Raw genomic sequence first — 26,786 nt, 5'->3', positions numbered from 1 at the left:
CTGTGCACAATTCAAAAAAACTTTTCTGACACTCTTCAGACCAAGGAACAGGATTGGGTGTATCTTTACACGTTAATGCCACCAAAGGTTTGGCTAATAACGAAAAATTTGGTATCCATTGCCTGCAATATGATGTGATGCCCAAGAAAGCACGCACTTCTCTCTGTGTTCTTGGCGGTGAACAGACATAATATCGACCTCAAAAATATCGACTGGACATAATATCGAGGTAAAAATATAGACTAGACAAAATATCGACCAGACATAATATAGACTACAAAAATATCGATTACTATCGATATTAATAGCCAAAATATCGAATCAAAAATATAGACTAGACATAATATCGACTACATAGAATATAGACAACAAAAATATCGAAAATAAGGTAAGTCTTTTATAATTTGTAATAATTGTGTAATATAAATCTGTAGCGGGTTGTGGGTTTATAGGGGAATAGGGTGGGAAGTAATTTAAATATAATCAATTAAATCTGTAATATAATAGTAATTGTTAATTAATTATTAATTGTTAATTAATTAAAATATAATTGGTAATTAATAATAATTGATTAATTGATCAATAATTACATTTTCGTAAAATATTTTCTGTAGCGGGTTGTGGGTTTATAGGGGAATAGGGTGGGAAGTAATTTAAATATAATTAATTAAATCTTTAATATAATAGTAATTGTTAATTAATTATTAATTGTTAATTAATAAAAATATAATTGGTAATTAATAATAATTGATTAATTGATCAATAATTACTTTTTCTTAAAATATTTTCTGTAGCGGGTTGTGGGTTTATAGGGGAATAGGGTTGGAAGTAATTTAAATATAATTAATTAAATCTGTAATATAATAGTAATTGTTAATTAATTATTAATTGTTAATTAATTAAAATATAATAGGTAATTAATAATAATTGATTAATTGATCAATAATTACATTTTTGTAAAATGTTTTCTGTAGCGGGTTGTGGGTTTATAGGGGAATAGGGTGGGAAGTAATTTAAATTTAATTAATTAAATATGTAAATTAATAATAATTGTTAATTAATTATTATTTGGTAAATAATTAAAATATAATTGGTAATTATAAATATTTAAAGAATAAATAAATAATAATTAGTAAATTAATTTCTGTAGTGGGTTGTGAGTTTATAGGGGGATAGGGTGGGGAGTAATTTAATAATAACTAATTAAATATGTTAATTAATTACATTTGTTAATTGATTAATAATTGACTATTAAATAAAATTTACTTTGTAAATAAAAGTAATTGGTTTTGGAAATTAAATTTAAGTTTTGGGTTTTTGGGTAAAGGGGTATTTTTAGGGTTCAGGGTCAGTTTTGGGTTTTTGGGTAAAGGGGTATTTTTAGGGTTCAGGGTCAGTTTTCAGTTTTTGGGGTAAAGGGGTATTTTTAGGGTTCAGGGTCAGTTTTCAGTTTTTGGGTAAAGGGGTATTTTTAGGGTTCAGGGTCAGTTTTTAGTTTTTGGGTAAAGGGGTATTTTTAGGGTTCAGGGTCAGTTTTCAGTTTTTGGGGTAAAGGGGTATTTTTAGGGTTCAGGGTCAGTTTTCAGTTTTTGAGTAAAGGGGTATTTTTAGGGTTCAGGGTCAGTTTTCAGTTTTTGGGTAAAGGGGTATTTTTAGGGTTCAGGGTCAGTTTTCAGTTTTTGGGGTAAAGGGGTATTTGTAGGGTTCAGGGTCAGTTTTCAGTTTTTGGGTAAAGGGGTATTTTTAGGGTTCAGGGTCAGTTTTCAGTTTTTGGGTAAAGGGGTATTTTTAGGGTTCAGGGTCAGTTTTCAGTTTTTGGGTAAAGGGGTATTTTTAGGGTTCAGGGTCAGTTTTGGGTTTTTGGGGTACAGGGGTACTTTGTAAAAATAAAGTAAAATTACATTTAAATTAAATTAATTAAATAAAATTAAATAAAATTAAAATATATTATAATAATTTTCATTAATTTATATTAAAAAAATTATTATATACTTACCAATACTTACGTTGTAATGGTATGCGTTGTAAAGGTATATGCGTTGTAAAATCTTGCGTTGTAAATGTATGCGTTGTAAAAGTTTTTGCGTTGTAAAAGTTTCGTTGTAATGGTAGGCGTTGTAAAAGTATGCGTTGTAACGTCATACTTCCCTGGAGTGGGACTAGTAATTTTAACCCCTACGCTATCCAGCGCTTTCTCTACTGTTGCACCCACTGGAGTGGGAATAGTAATTTTAACCCCTACGCTATCCAGCGCTTTCCCTACTGTTGCACCCACTGGAGTTGGAATAGTAATTTTAACCCGTATGCTATCCAGCGCTTTCCCTACTGTTGCACCCACTGGAGTGGGAATAGTAAATTTTACCTCTACGCTATCCAACACTTTTGCTAATGTTGAACTCAATATAGTTGTAACAATAAATTTTAACCATTTTCTATGCTACGCTAAAAATGTTATATATGTTTATTTAATAATATGTTTAAATATATATATATATATATGTATTCTTTTTGGTGATATAATTTTTTTTATTATATTAATTATTTATTAATACTACATTTATTTAATAATTATTTCTAAGTTTATATTAAATATATTTATTACTATATTAGTTTTAACTTAATTTTAAAACATTTAAAAAAATTGATATTTTGACTGTCTATATTTTTGTAAGTCGATATTTTGGAGTCGATATTTTGGTACTTACCTGTTTGAAGATAGGGAGTCGATATTTTGTCTCTCGATATTTTTGACTCGATATTTTTGTATCTCGATTTTTGTGAGGTCGATATTATGTCAGTGATCCGTTCTTGGCACACTCAATTTCGCTATTGCCTGAATTCTTTCTGGGGTCAGTTTCCTTCCCTCCTTCGATAAGAGATGACCTAAGTAGGTCACTTCTTGTCGACATTATTGCAATTTGGAAAGGGACACTTTGTGATGCAAGTCGCACAAATGACGCAACAAAGACAACGTGGCTTCTTTACAGATTTCCTCAGTATCTGCAGCAACAAGCAAATCATCTACATACTGAATGAGGGTAGCGCCATCAGGTAAAACAATCGTATCAAGCTGTGTTTTTAGAGCTTGACTATATATTAATGGACTTTCACAGTAGCCCTGGGGAGCGCGTTTAAAGCGGAAGCTGCGACCTCCTAAACTGAAGCCAAAAATATCCCTGCTCTCCTCAGCAATCGGGATGCTGAAGAAAGCATTCTTCAAGTCAATCACCGAAAACCAGGTGGCAGCAGCTGGAATCATAGTCAATAGGGCAGTAATGTCAGGAACAACTGGAAATTGTGGCACAACTATTTTATTGACCTCTCTAAGATCGATCACAAATCTGTAAACAGGTGGCTGGGAAGGGTCAGTTCGCTTCCAAACAGGCAGAACAGGACTATTGCAAACGTTGCCTCTTGTCTCTTCAATCACATCTTTTTCAATGAGATCATAAATGATCGCTAACAACGCTTTTTCACCTTCACTAGAGATTTTGTATTGGGGAATTCGTGGCATTTTAACATTGGCTTTCAATGTTACAACATATGGTGGTATTTCTAAAAGACCCACATCATTGGGACCAGTAGCCCAAAGAATATTAGGGAGAGATGACAATTCTGTTGGAAGTTTATCCCTTGACAAATACATTGGAGAAACCACTTTCCTACCTAAAGTAAGTTGTACTCCTGAAGGAGAACAGTACAAAGTCGCATACAATCTTTTTTAACAGATCTAATCCTAACAAGTTTTCACCACAACCTGTTGTCAGAATAAGGGGTGCTTCGAATTCACAAGGTCCAACAGAAAGGGACAAAGGGTCAGAAATCGGGTTTCTAACTGGGGCGCCAGAAAAACCTACTGATACATTCGTTTCGCCAGACAAAGGTGCGCCAGGGAGTTTTGAGTGCATAATAGAACTCTTTGTAGCACCAATATCCAACAGTAAAGGCTCTGATACACCTGATGTAATCACCTCAACGTATGGTCCACTCTGATCTACTGGAACTGAAACAACTCCCTCTCTTTGTCTATGGCTGTCCTAGCAATCATTACCGTCCATATTCTCATCTTCTGCATAGTAATCATCAGCATAGTACTAAGCCGTCCTACCAGACGCGTTATTCTGCTGATCAAACCTATTCATAGAGTTTTGAGGTGGAAGAGACTGTGTGTTCTGGGGGAAATTTCCACGTCCTCTACCTCTAGATGCTTGTTGAACACCTCGACCTCTTACACCAGAAGCACCATTTGCACGCTGTAATAAAATAGGACAACTATACTTGAAATGGCCCTCTTCCTTACAATATGAACACTGATTGGGGCCTACAGGGACACGAGGTTGAGTATACTCGACTCTTTGCGAGTACCTCTGATACTGTTGAGGCTGCTGATAATTACTCTGATAGTTACTCTGAGCACCACTATTTTGACCACCACGTGGCGGATATGCTTGCTGTAACAAAACGTTCGTTTTCAACTCTTTAGTTTTCTTCTCTGCTCTATCTTTCTCATCTTTATCTCGATTTTCGTAATATTGTGCAGTAGCCAATATCTGTGCTGAAGAGGAAACTGCCCAAGAACTCTCTGAATCTTTCAACTTTTTGCACAACTCTGGAAGCAGATTGTGCACGAATTTATCGACGAACAGTCGCTGACCACCTTCTGTGCTCATATTTTGACCACTGTGGTCGACAAAAGTCTCTTCAAACCTGGTGAAGAAATCTGAGACCGTTTCATCTTTCTTCTGCTTACATGCAGACAATTTATCCCAATTTACTCGCATGGCAGGCATTAAAGTCTTCATGTAATTAATAATTCTTCCAGGGAGGTCTGCTACTAAAGGCTCGGGTTTAGCACCACCAACTTGTCGGTCATCTGCAGCAGCAATATTAGCCCATGTGTCACCTAACTCCTGATCATGATCTGCATGACAAATCTTTCCCCACAAAGGCTGTGGAACAACATTCCCAAACAACATGTCTATGTCAGCTAAGTTCATGATACATGACCCAGCAGTCTGTGACAACTCTTTGTAATACCCTGCAGGATTTTTACGGGGATCAGGCAATGTCTGTTTAAGGGCCAAAACTTCAGCTCGCTTCCAAGGAACATGTACCCACACACGCTGAAAATGTGCTGGTATAGCTGGGGGAATATTATTATGACCAGCTGCTACTTCTTCCTTCCATACCGGAGGAACTTCTCTCATGGGATATTGTCTTCCCTTCTTTTTACCAGAAGAATCAGACTCAAACAACGACCTAGAAACACCTTCAGTCCTAAGCGATAACAACGTCGCGACTGCTTTCCTAACATCTGAACCCACAATTGCGCCTTTTGAAAACTCAAAACGTACATGGCTCAACTCGGGCGGATTAGAGTCCAAATCATTTTCCTCTAAATCTTCACATAGAGAAACACACATTTTCTCAAAAACGTATCTCTGCTTCGATGTCTCCCACTGGGTGAAGACATCCATAACACATTCTAAATCATATTTTTCCGGGTCAGCGACCCATTTATGTGCCAAACAATTCAACGTTTCTTTCTCCCTAGAATCAGGCTGTTGACTACGCAACTGTTTGCGCTCTGTGTCAGGAGTTACACTCGTTGCACCAAAGAGAGGATGCAAAAAATTAGCGACAGTACTAGCCACTCTTTGACGAACAGAAGGAGAAGTCGATGAAAAGACAAGAGGGAAAGCAGGGTGAGACGAGGCAGATGCAGAGGCAGTGTCAGGAGAAGTACCAGGAGTGGTAGTCGATATAGTAGTCAAAGTTGCAGGAAGTAAAGGAGGAGCAGATGTAAAAGTCGGTGGCCCTTGAGGAGGTTGCACCGGAGGAGCAGGAGCCAGCTGAAGAACTGCTGGTGGGTGCTGTAGAGGAGCAGGAGGCAATGCAACCACGGGTTGCGCAACTAAAGGTTGCGGAGGTGCCGTAGCATTTTGCGCATAGGGGGGTGGCGAACTTAGCAAATGCGCCATTAAGGGATCTTTTTCAAGCTCTTTTGCTGCATCTTGCTGAAGAGGTGGCAAAACTGGATAGCATTTATCTATTACCATTTTACGTTGCCTGTGCAACTGCTCACTCATCTGTTCTTCTTCATTGTCTTTAAACTGCATAGCAGCTTGCATTATCGAAATACCCCTTTCTCTCTTATTTTTCTTCGCTAATTTAATTTCCTTCTGTTTGGCTTCCTTACGCCATAGGCGGAAAGAGTCAAACATCGCCGGTCGGGCTTTCTTCTTAAAAAGTTTAACTTCGAGATTGTCTAAGATTTCCGTGTCAAAGCTACCATATTGGGGCCATTTTAAAACATCATCTTTTCTGGTGTATTTGATCCACACTTCATTATATGTGATGGGGCCTACTCCATGTTTCACATATAATTAATAAGTTGGAGTTCCAATCGGAAGAACCGGACATGAGTCCTCCAATCGGGAATCCCTATTACTACAACCAAAACAAAACAAATTTCCAAGTCTGCTAAGACCAGGCATCTTCGCTCACTAGTCTAGCTTCAAACTTGAAAGGATTATCGATTACGATATTCTCGTGAATACACGAGTCCTTTGGCTTTGGCACTTGCAAGTTCCAAACAAAGTGATCCCAAGGGTATACCCAAACTAAGACCAACTAAGGACTGGGAGACGCTCCACTTATACTTAACTGAGATATCGATGACGTCACCAGAACACTCGTCTTATCGTTTCGCTCTACCAAACTTCAAGGGTCCAAATCAGGGCGATAGCCAGGGCAGCAGTCCTTTGTAGCCGTCGGGAAGCGGGGAACCTCGCAGCAAAGACTTTCGGACCACGTCGACATGCAGGGGTCGATGAAGTGGTTGGCCTTCCTCCAGAATTTTCACACGAAGCTCCTCACGAACCTCTGGCTGGACTGGTACCGCTGGTATCGCCCCGCGGTGGGCGCCAACTGAGGTACTGGGTTTTTCAGAACCGGTACCGAACCGGTAACCCAGTGGTGTCAGGGTACACACCCAAAGACCTCGAGTACTTTCCTGATTTAGACCACAGAAACCTAGAGTCTTCTAGGTGAAGTCAAGGATCGATTTTATTGGCTGCAACCAAGGTAACAGGTGTCCTAGAAGTACAACAGCAAGGGATGTATATTCTCAGGAGACTGCTCAATCTTACAAAGCCAGGCTTCTCTTTTTATACAAAATATTATGCTTCAGGCAAACATTCTTAAATTTACAGTAGGCCATTCACATATTTTCACTACAAAGAAAAAGCAGAGTCATGATGACAAGCCCACATTACAGTTCGTCCAGCCCATAATAAATCACCCCGCAAGGCCCAACAGTTTCATCAGATATCGGTGGACCCCCAATAAAAACGGGCACCTCCTCCTCGTAAAGCAAGTCAGAGAGAAAGGAACAGGGACAGGTGGGAGCAAGATTAGGCAGGGTGTGTGTGCGATGAAAAGGGTTTATGACATGTTGTGCCTTGATGCTATCTCGTTCGGCCACTGGGAGAGGAACTGACCAAACAGGTTCGGCCTGAGGCAAAGGTTTCAGCTTGCCCAGGTCAGAGAAAAGTCAATCAAGGTGTACGTGTCCTTTGATATCGAATTTAGCTGTATTATAAGCCTATGTCAGGGCAACCCACAAAATGGCTGCCGTACACAAAATGGAAGCCAAGGGTTCAAGACGAAAATGACGATTTCGAGGTGAAATTGTCACTCGAATATGAGGAAAATGCTGGTACATAGTGTACTAGCCATTTTCGGTCTTTTGATATAAAAATCGTCATGCTACGACGAAGTTTTATTCACGAGTTCAGAATTTTCAGAACTACAAAACATTCAGTGACTTATTGTCTCCTTATCTGGTGGATATGTTTGGGGAGGCACTTGAAGCGCAGATTCTTCCAGCCACGCTGCGTGAGGCAATCATAATAGCACTGCTAAAGCCAGGGAAAGACCCCGAACACTGCAATTCCTATCGCCCCTTTTCCCTGATAAATGTGGATTCCAAAATATTGGCTAAAGTTCTAGCTACCCGTTTACAACCACTTATGTCGGCACTAGTTCTCCCGGATCAATCAGGATTCATCCCCTCTAAGAATACTACGCACAACACAAGAACACTATTTGCTACCGCACATTATCTTACACCGTCCACCAAAGCAGCAGCGATTATGCTAGACGCTGCTAAAGCATTCGACTCCATAGAATGGTCATATCTGATAACGATATTGCATCGAATGGGATTTCCTCGGATATTCATTCAATGGATCGAATTACTTTACACCAAACCCTTGGCTAGGATTAAAATAAATGGCTATGTTTCAGAGGCCATCACTATAGAAAGAGGGACGAGACAGGGCTGCCCCCTGTCCCCTCTACTATTCGCACTAGCGCTGGAACCGTTAGCTTGCATAGAGAGACAGAAACATCATCATCTAGCAATCCAATTTCCAAATAGACCATTGCATATCTCCCTATATGCAGACGACATGTTATTGTACGTTAAAGACCCGGCTGTCAATCTAGACCCACTCCTGAGAGTATACATTCGATTTGGGGGATTTTCGGGCCTGCAAATAAACTGAGACAAATCCTCCATATTTCCATTGACCGACTCCACACAACGACATACAACAGAATACCCGCTAGAATGGCAGACAGACCCTATAAGATACCTAGGCATTTGGTTTCATCGGGATCCTGAGGTGGTTATCAGAACCAATTATGGCAAAGCGATTGACACACTCGATGACAAAGTTACGCGATGGATCCAACTTCCACTGTCGCTGGCCGATAGGATGGCGATCGTGAAGATGGTAGTACTCCCAAAAATACTCTATCTTTTTAATAACATTCTGATTCAACCCCCAAAAGAGGTGTTCAAACGCATAACGACGATGATACTGAAGCTGATATGGGCAGGCAAAAAGGCGTGCATAAAATTAGACACGTTAACGCTACCTATTCACAAGGGAGGTTGGGGAGTGCCAGATTTCTGGTTATATTACCTATGCGCTCAGGCCCAATTTGCCACACACTGGTACCACACGACACCATATCTCACTCACGTTGCGGTGGAGGAGGGCGATGCAGCCCCGATTCCATTTAATGCTATAATAACACATACCAGACCTCCGCTTCATAATAACGACATAAACACAATCAACACCACAAATTCAGCCTGGAGAACTCTAGGCCAAATGATGCACAAGCTTCCACTTTATGCCCCAGCATTACCACTGCATCACCACCCAAACCTGTCTGTCACTAGTGAGGAAGTGGGTATGAAATTATTAAAACAAGTGGGTCTATGTACAATGGGCGACATCTATAAAGACGGTGCTTTTATTAAAGAACAGGACTTAGATTACATTCAGAACTCGACAATGCTCTTCCGTTTTACATTCCACAGACTTAAAGAGGCGTTGAAAAAGCATTTTCCGAACTTCCCGAGCGAACCGCCAACAATGGACACCCTACAGCTGTTGATTACCTCCACGAACACATCACAATTGGTCTCACGACTTTATACTCAAGCACAGACAGAATTAGACTGTAGGGCGACCAGTGCACAGGACAAGTGGAATACAATTCTAGACACGCCACTCACAGACAAAGAATGGGAAACTACATGCACACTCACGAAAATGCTCACGCCAAACGGCAACCTACGAATAATCCACTTCAAATATCTGCACCAAGTATATTACACTCCAGCCCAATTATATAGATACGGATTACGTGAGGAAGCGAGGTGTAAAAGATGTGGATATGACCAAGCAGATTTTATACACTTGGCCTGGAACTGTGTGAAGATACAGGCCTACTGGAGGGCAGTGGTAGAACAACTAACCGAAATGGTAGGTGTGCCAATTACATGCACGGTCACATGCTGTCTCTTGGGGATATTATACAACGTGAAGTCGGCAAAACGTAAATTTTGCGTTATAGCGTTATTGTTAGCCAAACGCAGAATTTCTATGTGCTGGGACAGCTCAAATACACCCCAGGTGAAACAATGGATGAAGGACATGGCATATTGCCAAGAAACTCTTCGGACATACGAGGAGTCCCTTCCTCCGAGATCTAGACCCAGAGACTACTGGTCGTACTTTACAACTTTCTTAAACTCGCAAGTGGAGGTCTAAGAGACACACGATGCAACTAACCACATCTGATAGCTAAAACAAGGATTACTAGACTGGGGTTTCACATACACCGAGACATTGATTGTGGAGCTGGGGGTGGAATGCGGTAGTGGGCTGATCTAGTTCTGTTATAAATATGTTAATTAAATCAAACTGTAAAAACTGAGACCAACTGACATTGTAAACGCGGCCGGCCCACAGTGGTTGTAGGCGACTTGCTGTGTACTCCATCAAATATTGCTCATAACTATCGCTTACTTTTACTCGATTCTACAACATGCTGCCGGCCTATACAAGGTTGTGGGCACTAAGCTGTGTGAACTATGTGCATATAAATATTAAAGGTCTTGCAATAAAAATAAAAATAAAAAAAAGATCTAGGTTTAATCCATCACCGTTCTTTAGCCCACTCTGCCACCCCAGTTCAGACATGGCTATATGCAAATCAGTCTGACCCTGTGCCTTACGGGAACAGTCCAGCCCGAACTGCCAAGCCATGCCTTCCCTGGACCGGAAACAAGCTTCCTAGGACCGGTTTCTGGCATTACAGCCGTCTTCAGCCAGGCTTGCTTGAATCCAGTGGCAAAGCGAGCAAGGGACTCACGTCTGAGCATACCCTGCCAACTTATGCCGAACAAAGCGGTACAAAAGGGGGTGGTGATGGGCGGAGCATCTGAACCAATCAAACACTCACACCCAGTCAAAAGATCTGGGTTTAATCCATCACCGTTCTTTAGCCCACTCTGCCACCCCAGTTCAGACATGGCTATATGCAAATCAGTCTGACCCTGTGCCTTATGGGAACAGTCCAGCCCGAACTGCCAAGCCATGCCTTCCCTGGACCGGAAACAAGCTCCCGAGGACTGGTTTCTGGCATTACAGCCATCTTCAGCCCGGCTTGATTGAATCCAGTGGCAAAGTGAGCAAGGGAGTCACGTCTGAGCATACCCTGCCATACTTATGGCGGCCAAAAGCGGTACAAAAGGGGGTGGTGATGGACGGAGCATCTGAACCAATCAAACACTCACACCCAGTCAAAAGATCTGGGTTTAATCCATCACCGTTCTTTAGCCCACTCTGCCACCCCAGTTCAGACATGGCTTTATGCAATCAGTCTGACCCTGTGCCTTATGGGAACAATCCTGCCCCAACTGCCAAGCCATGCCTTCCCTGGACTGGAAACAAGCTTCCGAGGAACGGTTTCTGGCATTACAGCCGTCTTCAGCCCGGCTTGCTTGAATCCAGTGGCAAAGTGAGCAAGGGACTCACGTCTGAGCATACCCTGCCACACTTATGGTGGCCAAAAGTGGTACAAAAGGGGGTGGTAATGGACGGAGCATCTGAACCAATCAAACACTCACACCCAGTCAAAAGATCTGGGTTTAATCCATCACCGTTCTTTAGCCCACTCTGCCATCCCAGTTCAGACATGGCTATATATTCAAATCAGTCTGACTCTGTGCCTTATATTAACAGTCCAGCCCGAACTGACAAGCCATGCCTTCCTTGGACCGGAAACAAGCTTCCGAGGACCGGTTTCTGGCATTACAGCTGTCTTCAGCCCGGCTTGCTTGAATCCAGTGGCAAAGTGAGCAAGGGACTCACGTCTGAGCATACCCTGCCATACTTATGGCGGCCAAAAGTGGTACAAAAGGGGGTGGTGATGGACGGAGCATCTGAACCAATCAAACACTCACACCCAGTCAAAAGATCTGGGTTTAATCCATCACCGTTCTTTAGCCCACTCTGCCACCCCAGTTCAGACATGGCTATATGCAAATCAGTCTGACCCTGTGCCTTATGGGAACAGTCCAGCCCGAACTGCAAAGCCATGCCTTCCCTTGACCGGAAACAAGCTTCCGAGGACCGGTTTCTGGCATTATAGCCGTCTTCAGCCCGGCTTGCTTGAATCCAGTGGCAAAGTGAGCAAGGGACTCACATCTGAGCATACCCTGCCACACTTATGGCGGCCAAAAGCGTTACAAAAGGGGGTGGTGATGGACGGAGCATCTGAACCAATCCAACACTCACACCCAGTCAAAAGATCTGGGTTTAATACATCACCGTTCTTTAGCCCACTCTGCCACCCCAGTTCAGACATGGCTATATGCAAATCAGTCTGACCCTGTGCCTTATTGGAACAGTCCAGCCCGAACTGCCAAGCCATGCCTTCCCTGGACCGGAAACAAGCTTCCGAGGACCGGTTTCTGGCATTACAGCCATCTTCAGCCCGGCTTGTTTGAATCCAGTGGCAAAGTGAGCAAGGGACTCACGTCTGAGCATACCCTGCCACACTTATGGCGGCCAAAAGCGGTACAAAATGGTTCGGTGATGGACGGAGCATCTGAACCAATCAAACACTCACATCCAGTCAAAAGATCTGGGTTTAATCCATCACCGTTCTTTAGCCCACTCTGCCACCCCAGTTCAGACATGGCTATATGCAAATCAGTCTGACCCTGTGCCTTATGGGAACAGTCCAGCCCGAACTGCTCAGCCATGCCTTCCCTGGACCGGAAACAAGCTTCCGAGGACCGGTTTCTGGCATTACAGCCGTCTTCAGCCCGGCTTGCTTGAATCCAGTGGCAAAGTGAGCAAGGGACTCACGTCTGAGCATACCCTGCCACATGTATGGCAGCCAAAAGCGGTACAAAAGGGGGTGGTGATGGACGGAGCATCTGAACCAATCAAACACTCACACCCAGTCAAAAGATCTGGGTTTAATCCATCACCGTTCTTTAGCCCACTCTGCCACCCCAGTTCAGACATGGCTATATGCAAATCAGTCTGACCCTGTGCCTTATGGGAACAGTCCAGCCCGAACTGTCAAGTCATGCCTTCCCTGGACCGGAAACAAGCTTCCGAGGACCGGTTTCTGGCATCACAGCCATCTTCCGCCAGGCTTGCTTGAATCCAGTGGCAAAGTGAGCAAGGGACTCACGTCTGAGCATACCCTGCCAACTTATGGCGAACAAAGCGGTACAAAAGAAAGTGGTCATGGACGGAGCATCTGAACCAATCAAACACTCACACCCAGTCAACAGATCTGTGTTTAATCCATCACCGTTCCTTAGCCCACTCTGCCACCCCAGTTCAGACATGGCCATATGCAAATCAGTCTGACCCTGTGACTCTTGGGAACAGTCCAGCCCGTACTGCCAAGCCATGCCTTCCCTGGACCAGAAACAAGCTTCCTAGGACCGGTTTCTGGCATTACAGCCGTCATCAGCTAGGCTTGCTTGAATTCAGTGGCAAAGTGAGCAAGGGACTCACGTCTGAGCATACCCTGCAAACTTATGGCAAGCAAAGTGGTACAAAAGGCGGTGGTGATGGACGAGCATCTGAACCTATCAAACACTCACACCCAGTCAACAGATCTGGGTTTATTCCATCACCGTTCTTTAGCCCACTCTGTCACCCCAGTTCAGACATGGCTGTATGCAAATCAGTCTGACCCTGTGCCTCATGGGAACAGTCCAGCCCGAACTGCCAAGCCATGCCTTCCCTTGACCGGAAACAAGCTTCCTAGGACCGGTTTCTGGCATTACAGCCGTCTTCAGCCAGGCTTGCTTGAATCCAGTGGCAAAGTGAGCAAAGGACTCACGACTGAGCATACCCTGCCAACTTATGACAAACAAAGCGGTACAAAAGGGGGTGGTGATGGACGGAGCATCTGAACCAAGCAAACACTCACACCCAGTCAACAGATCTGGGTTTAATCCACCACCGTTCTTTAGCCCACTCTGCCACCCCAGTTTAGACATGGCCATATGCAAATCAGTCTGACCCTGTGCCTTATGGGAACAGTCCAGCCCGAACTGCCAAGCCATGCCTTCCCTGGACCGGAAACAAGCTTCCTAGGACCGGTTTCTGGCATTACAGCCGTCTTCAGCCAGGCTTGCTTGAATCCAGTGGCAAAGCGAGCAAGGGACTCACGTCTGAGCATACCCTGCCAACTTATGCCGAACAAAGCGGTACAAAAGGGGGTGGTGATGGACGGAGCATCTGAACCAATCAAACACTCACATCCAGTCAACAGATCTGGGTTTAATCCATCACCGTTCTTTAGCCCACTCTGCCACCCTAGTTCAGACATGGCCATATGCAAATCAGTCTGACCCTGTGCCTCATGGGAACAGTCCAGCCTGAACTGCCAAGCCATGCCTTCCCTGGAGCGGAAATAAGCTTCCTAGGACCGGTTTCTGGCATTACAGCCGTCTTCAGCTAGGCTTGCTTGAATCCAGTGGCAAAGTGAGCAAGGGACTCACGTCTGAGCATACCGTGCCAACTTATGGCGAACAAAGCGGTACAAAAGGAAGTGGTGATGGACGGAGCATCTGAACCAATCAAACACTCACACCCAGTCAACAGATCTGGGTTTAATCCATCACCGTTCCTTAGCCCACTCTGCCACCCCAGTTCAGACATGGCCATATGCAAATCAGTCTGACCCTGTGCCCCTTGGGAACAGTCTAGCCCGAACTTCCAAGCCATGCCTTCCCTGTACCGGAAACAAGCTTCCTAGGACCGGTTTCTGGCATTACAGCCGTCTTCAGCCAGGCTTGCTTGAATCCAGTGGCAAAGTGAGCAAGGGACTCACGTCTGAGCATACCCTGCCAAATTATGGCAAACAAAGCGGTACAAAAGGGGGTGGTGATGGACGGAGCATCTGAACCTATCAAACACTCACACCCAGTCAACAGATCTGGGTTTATTCCATCACCGTTCTTTAGCCCACTCTGTCACCCCAGTTCAGACATGGCCATATGCAAATAAGTCTGACCCTGTGCCTCATGGGAACAGTCCGTCCCGAACTGCCAAGCCATGCCTTCCCTGGACCGGAAACAAGCTTCCTAGGACCGGTTTCTGACATTACAGCTGTCTTCAGCCAGGCTTGCTTGAATCCAGTGGCAAAGTGAGCAAGGGACTCACGTCTGAGCATACCCTGCCAACTAATGGTGAACAAAGCGGTACAAAAGGGGGTGGTAATGGAGGGAGCATCTGAACCAAGCAAACACTCACACCCAGTCAACAGATCTGGGTTTAATCCATCACAGTTCTTTAGCTCACTCTGCCACCGCAGTTCAGACATGGCCAGATGCAAATCAGTCTGACCCTTTGTCTCATGGGAACAGTCCAGCCCGAACTGCCAAGCCATGCCTTCCCTGGACCAGAAACAAGCTTCCTAAGACCGGTTTCTGGCATTACAGAAGGCAAAGTCCCACGGTTGTGGAATACCCCAATATTGGTCTTTCTCTCCAGCTATCTCTCTTAGTAATGCTGAAGGTTCAAAACTCTCATTAAAATACCCACCTATGATCAAAGCAGTCTCTTCCCTGATCTTGGATATACTATCTTTCAAAAGATTTATAACATGGGATTCTGCAGTGTTCGAAACACTCCTGCTATAAACGTTAAAGAGGAGTTATTTTACTTTATTCAAAGAAGCTACTTCAAGTCCGTGAATATCGGGGAAATTAATGGACAGCTGTCTTAATTTGTAGCCCAGGGAGATCTTAAACCATATAACGAGGCCACCCCAGAATCTACCAGCTTTGGTCTAAAGGGCTGGACGAAAAATGTTCTGAAGCCTTGTATATGGGGTGATGAAGGTACCCCAATCCTCTTGGGCGAGCTTACTCTCAAGCCCAGCGATATTCCAGAAGACCAGGATAAGATTATTAATAGGCCTAGATGAGAGGGTACTTGCGAGATGGATTAGTGGGCTCACTGGCGGGGGGGGGGGAGTCAGAGGGTTTTAGTTGATATCTGACGGCAGTCCCAAACTGGTGAAATGGAACTGAACATAATGGTTCACTTGAGAAGAAGTTGCAAAATGGTTAAAGTCAAGAGAATAACTTTTGGATGGACAGTATGCGAGACCCTGAGTAATACGCTTTGAGGAATTCCCTGCAGGATCCAGTCAATCAACATGGGATAGCAGTGAGAATGAGTAATATTGCTTCTCCCTCTGCTGGGGAGATACTCTAGATTTAAACTGGATTGAAGAATTCGAAGAAGTGAAGTTCCAGGCTTGCAGGGATAGCAGACCATTTACAATAGGAGGATGAATTAATTGCAATTTAATGTAGTCTAAATAATTGTCTGAGGATGACGAATGGCCCTAGTGATGTCGGAGTGGATAACACTGCAGCACTCCCTAACATCCCTGATCCAATGGATCACTTTCTTGGTCAAAGAGATCTCATGTAAGAAAAAATGTCTTGATTGGTTTTAGTCAATGGATGTTTAAGCAAGTGATGGTCATATGAAAAATCATGTTTCTGGGATGTAACTTTAGTTACAGTGATTATAGGAGCGGAGTGTATTGGGCAGTGGGTCTCTCAAACGCCCCTCTTTGTAGAATTTAGGAAGGGTTGCCTGATGGTCAGTGCAAGCCCCAGGGGATTATGATGCCTCGGTGCAAATTATTGCAGGTTAGATGGAATTTGCAGGGTCAAAACCCTGGTGCGATGTGAGGCATCCAACAGAGCCTCACAATCTGATCTGATATGAGACACAATAGGTGGGGGATCAGGATAAGATGAGGATGCCTCCTGATGGTAGGGGAACTCAAACTCTTTTATTTGTTCTATGGGCGACGGCCCAGATGACTGTGATTTTGCAGCAATTGCACTTTCCCCTTGCATTTGTGATGTCCATTAATTCTGCTCTCAGGAAATGAATAACTTTCCAAAGTTCTTTGATCTGTGCACTGGACTCCTCTGCAGCTACTAGCTGGAAGGTAATGGTTGGTAGCACACTAGAATCATTGGGGGACTGAGCACTTAAGGCTAAAGGGGAAGAAAGATTAGAGCATACAATTGTGGGCTCTAGCGGAAATGATGATTTAGGTAAAGGACTGGGATGCAGATTAGTGTTGACAACACTCGCCCACTCCTTAACTTTTGGTCAATTGTTTGATCGTAACATAGCTTTTGCTTTACCAAACCTTTTGTTGCATAGAGGAGCTACATGAGATTTTTTTAATTTAGCAATGGGTTTACTTGAGGCATCGGGATGTAAAATTAGCTCCACTTCATCAATTAGATTACCCTTGTCTTGCAAGGTGGAATTCCGAGAGGGACAAGCTAGGGCTTGTTATTCCGTGGGTTCCTCTTGAATTATTTTGTCAAGAGGTTCACCAAGGAGTTTTTCAATACATTGCTTATCCCAATATCAACTAGAAAAAGGATTCAGAATTTTAGCAACTATAAGAAGGGGGGGCACAAAAAGCCCTTTTTGTGAGTATGTTACAATAGCAAACCAGAAAAAAGGGCTTGCTGTGTTACAAATTCAATCAATAAGAGAGACAACGTTAAAACAGAGAAGGGAGTATTGGTTACCCTTTCAATTTTCACAACCAGCTTAAATCCAGCATCAGAGAACACTTGAATAAAATGGTATAACAGTGCAAAAAAGAATCAAGCAACATGTCTGGTGCTAAGGGAGAAAAAGAGAAAGAACCACCTCAATCAAACAAATTCCCTTGTGTAACTCTTCATTTGGCACAGTTAAACTAGGCCCGAATATAAATAACAGAGCAAGGTGTTGTAGCACACCAGGGACACACTCGGTGTCACCGGGTGGGCCCGATGATGAAGCATGCCACCAACTAGGTTTGTGGGTAAGGGCTTCATAAAGAAAGAAGATTTCTTCTTTCTGGTAACAACACACGGCTTTAAGTTTCTTATCACGTCTTGACAGACTAGTTTAAAATATAACCTAGGGGATAAGGGCTAGCTCTCTAATCCTCACTCTCTTTTTGATACTATTACAAGTACATTCAAGAGGCACTAAAACAATTACACCATTCATCAAGTTCTGCCTTAAACAGTAAGCAAAAATGGACTGATACCAAAATTACATTTTAAATCTTATTGTTTATTTGAAATAGCATACTATTTTAAGCAAGGATGAATGTTTATTTCTAAAAGTGGAACATACATCAGTACTGTGCTTATATTTCCTGCCAAAAACACATACGTACAATATAAGACTTATAACGATATATCTGGCAGGCGTATTATATCAATTTAGAACAGTTTCTAGAAAATGGTTCTGTGCATGTTGATCATTACCTGTTACCCTGTGCCCTTTGTCTACCCTCACACAAACAGGATGCCACAGATTTTCTGAGCCAAATATGTGATCGAAAATGAAATTGTGACTTCTTAATGATAATTTCTGATGTGGCTGCATTACATGCAAGTATTAAATATGAATATTTATTGAAACCTGCCAATCCTTTATACAAATATGATTGGGAATATATCAATATACTAACTGTTAGTGAAAATCATTGACTTTTTCTTGAAAAATGTTTTTTTCTGCTTCAAGATGTTGTTTAGAGATAGTTTATTGCCACAGCCTTGAGTTCCTAGTAGGCCAATCTGTTCAGGAGTGGATGAAGCCCTTGGTATGGGGTGGGAACCTGTGTAAATATGCTCAACATTTAATTGCTGGTTAACTTTCATTGATGGCATCTTTATTGTAATGAAAGGAAGTTGAGAAGAAGCAAATCAATTTATCACTGTCCTCAATGATAATCATCTGAATCAAATATTCTCTCCTACTCTGAGTAAACCAAGTGCATACTTCCAACAATGTCTGCATTGAAGTCATCAATGGCAATTGAAATACTAAGTTATATGGAAAATCGACTCCTGGAAAAGCGTTTTACAACTTCTAGACCCCACCCAATAAAACTGATAAAGAGTATCTCCTATGGAGAACTATTACTTGTGAAATGTAATTATAGTACACCAGAAAGCTATGAACCAGAGAGATAGATTGGTATCTTCAACCCAGATTTATAGATTGAACCACTAAAACTGCATACATCTGTATTATTCATTTAAAAAAACCTATATATATAAACAAAAGTATAGAATGACTTCAATAATTGGGGTGAGTTTAATATACCATTTTTTCACATTTTATACAAAACTAGCAGCCCATCCCGACGTTGTCCGGGGATGAAATGTAATGTGTGCAATGTTTGTAATATTAAATTCCAAATTATTGTAAGATTTTATGGTATACAACATTTTTGGTTTCATTTGAATGTGGACGTAGAATAAATTGGTTTAGCACATTGCCGGAACTAGAGAGTGTGACATAAAACTGTCCATGAGTGAAGCAGTGAGTAAAGGTTTGTTTAATTTTGAAATTCTGGCCGTACTATATAAAGTAAGTACTCTGACTGTTATCAGTAATGTTTTGTTAATGTGCCGGCGAGTGAATTCCGCGCTTGACAAAGCCGCACCCCTTTTTTTAGGGCAGCCCCCTCTGACAACGGGCGAAGTTGACAAATGCCGAAAGGTTTGTTTTACCTATCGCCGCAAGTACTGTGAGTGTTATGAGTAATGGAGCGCGATTGGGCGCTTGTGAAAGCCACGCCCCTTTCTTTAAGCCTGCCCCCTGTGACAACGCCGAGTCTCACAATTGAGTGAAGCTTTGTTTTGTTCGCGCCGCAAGTATTGTGAGTGTTATGAGTAATTAAGCATGATTGGGCGCTTGTGAAAACCGCGCCCCTTTCTTTATGCCTGCCCCCTGTGACAACGCCGAGGCTCACAAATGAGTGAAGCTTTGTTTTTGTTCCCGCCGCAAATACTGTGAGTGTTATCAATAATGGAGCATGAATGGGCTTGCACAGTGAAATCGGCGGCCATTTATTTATTGTTTCTAGTTTTGGGCCAGACCCCTCTGACAACGTTGACGCCCACAAAGGCGTGAATGTCGCGCTGAGTGAATTCCGGGCTTGTGAAAGCCGCGCCCCTTTCTTTATGCCAGCCCCAGCCCCTCTGACAACGGTGACGCCCACAAAGGCATGAATGTTGCACCGAGTGAATAGTGCGCTTTTAAAAGCCGCACCCCTTTTTGGGATGCCAGCCCCCTCTGCCAATGCCGAGGCTCACAAATGAGTAAAGCTTTGTTTTAGTTAGTGCGGCAAGTACTGTGAGTGTTATCACTATCAGTAATGGAGCATGAATGTGCGCTCATATTTTATTATGGTTTTTTGTTTTGGGCCAGGCACCTCTGACAACGGTGACGCCCACAAAGTGTAGTTTGAGATGCCCATAGCTACTTTGACACCCCCACGCTACGTTGACACGCCCATCGCTGACAGCAGAACGCCAACGCCCACAAGGGACTACTTTACCCCTAAGGTTGTTTGACCTTGCTGTATTGGGTGTTGTGATTGGTGCTGTACTTCTTGAGATTACCCACCTCAAAGGTTTCAGCTCTCTCTTTATAATAGTAGTATACATTTACTTCAGCAATATCTTGGGTGAAAATTAAACGGAAAAGGTTCATCTCATGTATCATAGTCACACGAAATGCCTGCAAGGTCAACAGATGTCTATCATGGCAGAGAGACAATTAATCAGGGGCGTAGTATCGGGGGGTGTGTTTGGGGTTTTACACTCACCTTGTAAATGAATTAGTTAATAAATAGTGAGTACCAGAGCTTTTAGTTGGGTCTGCTAAGGTGTCTGTCAGACTTCATCTGGGATTTTTAAATACGCTCACAGAAAAAACACGCACACATACACTCTCGTCTCTTATTTGAAGGTCTTAAAACATGGTTATGTTACAAAATACTGTGTTTTAAGTGCCCCTCACAATCACACTTGTTTTTATTTCCAAAGGCCCTTAAGCCCCCCTAATGCGCTGCTTCTCATATAATGTGTAACATGAAATGCCAGGGTTATTGTAGGAAAATGACCAAGCTACCTTCCTGTAGATGATCCTGTTGGCTCTCCGCTATGACAGACATTTGTTTTACAATTCCTGTAACAAATGTTATTCTTGACCCAACCCTCCCATGGATGAAACTTTCATGCAACAGTGCAACCACAAAATGATCAAAAGTGGAAAAATCATGCAATGTGAAGGATCACAAGATTTTGTCTGTGCAATCAAAATATACCCCCAGGCCTACAGTCAATACCAAGTGATCCATCATAAGTGGTATCAATATTTCACATTTAACTTTCACCTCACTACTTACTCATCTATCCCTCGAACTGTACTGGACCCTTTACAGCTAGATGGATTACAACCTTACCTTCACCTCAGAGGCGAATGGTCCTCTGATGGATCTTTCTCCGCCAATAGGAGGGGTGTGAATTAGGATGTCCAAAATACAATGTTAGCCACCTAGTGAGTACCATTAATTGGTGACTTACTCACAAGTTTGAAATAAGGTTCAAATACACTACTCTCAGGACCATACTGTAAAAATAAAGTATCACAATGGGGAGACACAATCTTCTAAAGAAATTAAGTCTAACCATAATGATTCAAACTAGAAGTTCTGCTACAGCAATACAGAATAGGAGAAGCAGAACTTGATATTCTGAAAAGATTTACTGATTTTCCCTACAATGCATTTAAATTTAGAAATAATTCAATACAGTTTCAAATAAAGAACATCATGAAACAATGATAGACTCAGGCAAATTAGATAGTTAGTTATTGTATTAATGTTCCAAAATTGATACAAATAAGCAATTCCTTAAGCATCTCAGTCAAGAATATTAAAGCATGTAGTACTAAACCACACATTTAGTCAGAAGTTCAAATCAAAAAAGGATGGTTTTAAACAAACTTGAGCTAAATGATTACAGGCTTCTACTACCATTAGAGGCAGAAGAATAGTTCAGTCCCATCTAAGATTCTAAGCAAAGGTTAAACGAATCAATTTTAAAGTCCTCTAAGGGCGAGTTCAATTTCCAGCTAATTTATTTAGCATAATTGCACCACAATCTAATTATAATGCATTTGTAACAGGAGGCAATATAACTGTTAGGCCTCATCATAAAATACATTAGTTTTCATCAGTATGTGAAAAATAAAACATCATTTCATGTGTAATCTTGTTATGAAAATCTATTAATAAGTGTTATAACTATTTAGCAAGGTATTTTCTCCTTTTCTAATCCTTTCAAGCATGATTTTATGGTGCTGCTACTTCACTTGTCTCTATTGTTGTATTACTTTGTGCAATGTGCACATTTAGGTTTTTTGTCTAAATCAGTAAAGTGTCATGTAATGTGGTTTTGAAATTTTTGCACTCTCATAAGCAAATAAGGATTTAGGAGTCTATGCTGTACTTGATGCCCCATGCATTCCAATGAGAACAGTTGTTCTCAAATAACTATGACATTGCCATTCTAATCACATGATCCGCCATTTACTTCATAGTATGCACGTTTTAGCAAAAGAAAATATATTTCTAGCTCAAACGCAAGAATGATCGTTACATTGCTGCTCAATGGGTACAACACCATGCCTGAACTTTTTAAAATCCAACAATACAACTTCAAACTAATGATTACTATAGTAAGAAGCTAAAGATTTGGCATTTTTTCAATATTGTATAAACATAGTCAATTGATGACTGAATGAAGGGTTGTTCTTGAACCGTGAATCAAAAACCCTAAATAACATGAATGTAATGATACATGGATGTAAAAATGTTTTACTTTTAACAATGTACATGTTTTCTTTGAAGTTTGCACAGATTTCTATTTAGATCATTGACTTTGTTTTGGGCCTGGGGGCTCCAATCTTGAAGAACTCTTAACAGGACATGTACATAATATATGTGAATTGTACTATTTTGACTACTATATATCAGGGTTACTGCTTAAGGAAAAGAGGTGATTCCTGGAAACATATAATGCAAGCAAAGGTGAAATCCAAATCTGAAGTCAAGTTTTAGAGCATAATTTGAATGCGTTGAATACATTAAATTCATCTTTTCTTACAAAAAGCATGTACATATAGGCTTGCTTTCTGCTAACTTTATGTTGTTTTACTCTGTTTATTTTACTATGGAAAGTAGCAAAATAATGCAATGGTGCTCATGTGCGTCCAGGCTAGACAAAATTAATTCTTTACCGGTGAATAATATTTTGATTATGATCTGCTGAATGTGCAGCAGATTCTTTCCTAGGAAACAAACACACTTTCAATAGCAATGAAATCCCTTTGCATTGATGTGTATTAAAATAACAAAATCGCTAATTAAGAATATCACACAATGTACAACATTAGTTGCTTTTATTTGCATCTCGGGCCACATAAATGTCCTTCATTTCTTTCAGATATTTCCAAGAGCTTTGAACATAGGGGAGACGCGATGTGTCTGGTACATCGAAGGTACTTAAGAGGTCTGAAAGCGTGCAGGTAATACATTATTTAATACTCCAGCCACATCCATGAAAATCATGAACTATATAACAAGAAAACCAATCAACTGCATTGCCAGTATGGATATTGCAAAAAAGTGAAAACACATTCTGCACAGCTCTGTATGTCTAGGTATACAAATGTAATCAGAATGTTCAAATACATAACACGTGGGAGTCTGTAATCCCTATATTAAAGCCAGACTTTCATGTCCTTATTACAATCGAATTCTAATGTCCAAGGCCAGCTTTAGCGCTGGTGGCGCCTGGTGCGACAATCATTTATGGTGGCCCCACACCCCATGACCGCCTCCTCTGATTCTCTTACTATCTCCGGGCATAAGTGCCCCTCATCTCTCCAATCATAAGTTATTGCTAAACTCGATGCTCCCCCCCTGAGATCAGCGAGCCCTCCACAGGTCAGCACTCAGTGCGGACGCACCAGTCAACCTGCCCTAAAGCCAGCCCTGCTAATGTCTCTAGAACCCTGCAAAAACAAAATGACTTGCTGCTCAACTGTAATAAGTTTTTTAAAGTTGAGTTATGAGGCCATGCTGCCTGGTGCCAGAACCAGCAACCAAGGTTAAAGCAGGTCACACAGCATCTTTGAAACTAAAATTCAAACAAGAAAAAGACAATCAGCTTCTCTGTATGATCTGATTTCCTAAAATGAACAGTGATAAGCAGAAAGAAGATATGTATGGCAGCATACTTATTTCTTACATGATTTGGGTCATTATAGGAAAAAGCTAGAATCTCTGCAGGCTTCTACAAATGCTGAGCTCCAGCATTTTTGCAATGTTCTGTTAGCTGTTGACAACACACATTTTAAATTGAATTTTGGTGTGTTTAATTTTGCTCTACAGATTCTGCTTGCTTACACACATACTATGGCTTTCATGTGAGCAAGATAGTAAGAATTTAAGAGTTTTGAGGGAAGGGTGATAGTGTGAACATGTATTAAAAGGAATAAAATACCCTCTGGTGTACATTAAAAAGATATTGCTATCATCTCAGAGTTCAACTCCTTGGTCCTCAGTTATTTCCATTATCCCTATAATTTAGAGCAGGGGCTCTTTATCCCATATACTGTAAGACTTCTAAGTGATACTGATGGGGACAGTGAATGCAAGTATTGTCTATTTTGTGGTAGACAGGAATACTAATGGGTTCAAAGAAAAACCACAATGTGTCAGTTACCATGCACGTTTTGGAGCTGGGGGGATGGAGAAATGGGTGAATTTCGCAGATTACCGAAACCCCGGTTACATTCTTGGAATGCAAGAGCTCCTGGCCACAGCTTCCATAAGTGAGGTATTTCAGCCATCATTGCAGCAAGTGGAGGTGGTGCAAAATTACAACAAAAGCCCAGTAACCTTTGCTTTTTATCAGTGTAGATAGTTACTGATAACCTGAAGACACATTATGCATTTGCTGACAGTCCAAAAACAATGGGCTGGACTGCAGTAAAGAAAAAATGATCAGTAACTGAGTTTAATTCAAGCAGTCCACCCATCAGTTTTTTTGTTTTCCTTAGTGCAGCGCCCTAAGTCTGACTCACATGCCCAGACGTGGGCCCCGTGGTCACTGTGCCATAGGACTAATACTGCCCAAGTAAGCCAAAACGGTGAAGGGTTGTTTTGCTTCTCAAAGGGGAACTGGACTGGCAGTTCTGACTTTTCTGTTTCTGTTGGAGCAGGACCAAGGCTGATTTCCATCTGGCCGTTTCCTATTTGAGGTGGCATGGTGGGCAAAAAAACAATGGACTGGATTGCGGCTGGAGTAATTACCTGTGGCTGATGTTAATTCATGCAATCTAACCACAATTGGTTTGTTTTATTCATACCTTTTTCCTGCAGAACTATGGGCCAGTGTCGTCACTAGGGTTGGTGTCACCCAGTGCCGGGTAACCCATGGTGTCACCCCCTCACGACTTACTCCATGAATCCATGATGCCCCCCAGAAACCCTTACACAGCCCCCCACATCTCCCTCATCAGAGCCGAACGCTCAAGTTTACCAGTTCAATGTGTGTGCAGGTCATTCAGTCCAGGTGCATTCTGGTACTTGTAGTTACGCATTTATAACAGAATGAAGAAGCCTGCAAGAACAAGAATGCAAAACAAAGCCACATTTTGGGGAATTCTCAAGTTTGCGTCACATCGTACACACCCTAAGTAACCTGGGGAGAAGTGAAATTGCAGTTACAGAGTCTAATGGCAGGGCCACTGGAATTATCTCAGTTCTGTGTAAATGCGGGTTTACAGCACTTGCCACATAATTCACTACCGGATGCATTAAATGCATATTTCACCCAAAAATGTGCTTCTTGTTCACATGGATCAAACGTCACTACAGGACAGTAACACACAAGCTGCTACTTAATGGTCTCCTTTTAGTTGCAAATTGCTCTGTTCATGTGTTAAACTGGTCATTTTGAGGTGAGACGCCTATGTGGCCGCACAGTGTGTGTCACTCTAGGCCACTATTAGGCCAAATGTCCCTTTCTTCTCGCATAATTCAGTTGGCGTTCCTATGGGGACAGAGGAGATTTCACAACAGGCAGCCGGGGCTGGGGCAGTGCCAGCCATGTCAGGCATGACATGCAACCTCTTCTGCCCCATCTCTGGTGGGCTTCCGGGGGAACCCGTCCGCTAGGAAGCCTCGCAGTTCCCCTGGGGTCACCAGGCCAGCCCCTGGTTCCATCTTTCCAAGGCCCTGACGCGTCTCCCTGCATCTGAGGGGTGCGTTAGAAGGAAGCACTGGTCGCCCCTGGGGTCTTTGACGGGTCCAGGGATCCCCTCTAGCGCCCACTCGCAGGGGCTATCTTGCCAAAGCTCTAGCACCAAACACTCTTCCCTTCCCCTCCTGTCTCCTTCTTTCATTACTAATTGCTTCACTCTACTCTCCTTCTTTCTACTCCACTAAATCTTTCTCCCTTCGCTCGCCCTACTTCTCCATTTCATTTCTTTAGCCTTTTCACACCAGGACTCTTTTACTTGCTTTGCCATCTACCCTCTCCTATGTTCAGTTTCTTTCGAACATTTCTCTTCCAGTCTTCATCATCGCTGGGTCTTCCTTTCCTTATCTTTCCCTTTCCTTTCCTCTTTCCTTTCTCCTTTCTTTTCCTTCTCATCACTGGGTCTTCCTTTCCTTTTCCTTTCCCCTTTCCTTTCCTTCTCTCCCTCATCGATCTTTTCCCCTTCCCCTCACCTCTATAGACTACTGTTGGCAACAACTCTTTTTTTTAATACATGTTTGACCCCCACCCCCTTAGCCTGTGCGCGCGGATGAAGGTTCTGCGCCAAGAAGTGACTTCTCATTACAAATGCAAAATTCAATTGAACTCTTCGCCGTCTTCTCCTGTGAGCTGATATTTCTAGGTCTCTTGTCTTGCCATCCCTCCCTGTGAAGTCTGTTTCTCTCCCTCCCGCTTAGCTGTTGCCTTCGCC

Source organism: Lissotriton helveticus, chromosome 3_1, assembly GCF_964261635.1.
Source record: "Lissotriton helveticus chromosome 3_1, aLisHel1.1, whole genome shotgun sequence".
NCBI classification, from domain to species: domain Eukaryota; kingdom Metazoa; phylum Chordata; class Amphibia; order Caudata; family Salamandridae; genus Lissotriton; species Lissotriton helveticus.
The sequence above is the reverse complement of the archived record's forward strand: the minus strand, read 5'-3'. Positions refer to the sequence as shown.